The sequence below is a fragment of the Arachis duranensis genome, chromosome 3 (genome assembly GCF_000817695.3).
Source record: "Arachis duranensis cultivar V14167 chromosome 3, aradu.V14167.gnm2.J7QH, whole genome shotgun sequence".
NCBI classification, from domain to species: Eukaryota; Viridiplantae; Streptophyta; class Magnoliopsida; order Fabales; family Fabaceae; genus Arachis; species Arachis duranensis.
Genome location: NC_029774.3, coordinates 46426831 through 46427166, shown reverse-complemented (window position 1 = coordinate 46427166; position 336 = coordinate 46426831).

The following is a 336-nucleotide window of genomic DNA, read 5'->3' as shown; positions in this document are numbered from 1 at the left end:
GGCTTGATATTGCTGAGCCTATTTCTTCCACCATTATTAAAGCCTTGTTGAGGCTTTTGTTGATCCTTCCATGAGAAATTTGGATGATTTTTCCATGAAGGATTATAGGTGTTTCCATAGGATTCTCCCATGTAATTCACCTCTTCCATTGAAGGGTTCTCAGGATCATAAGCTTCTTCCTCAGATGAAGCCTCCTTAATACTGCTTGGTGCATTTTGCATTCCAGACAGACTTTGAGAAATCATATTGACTTGTTGGGTCAATATTTTATTCTGTGCCAATATGGCATTCAGAGTGTCAATCTCAAGAACTCCTTTCTTCTGACCAGTCCCATTA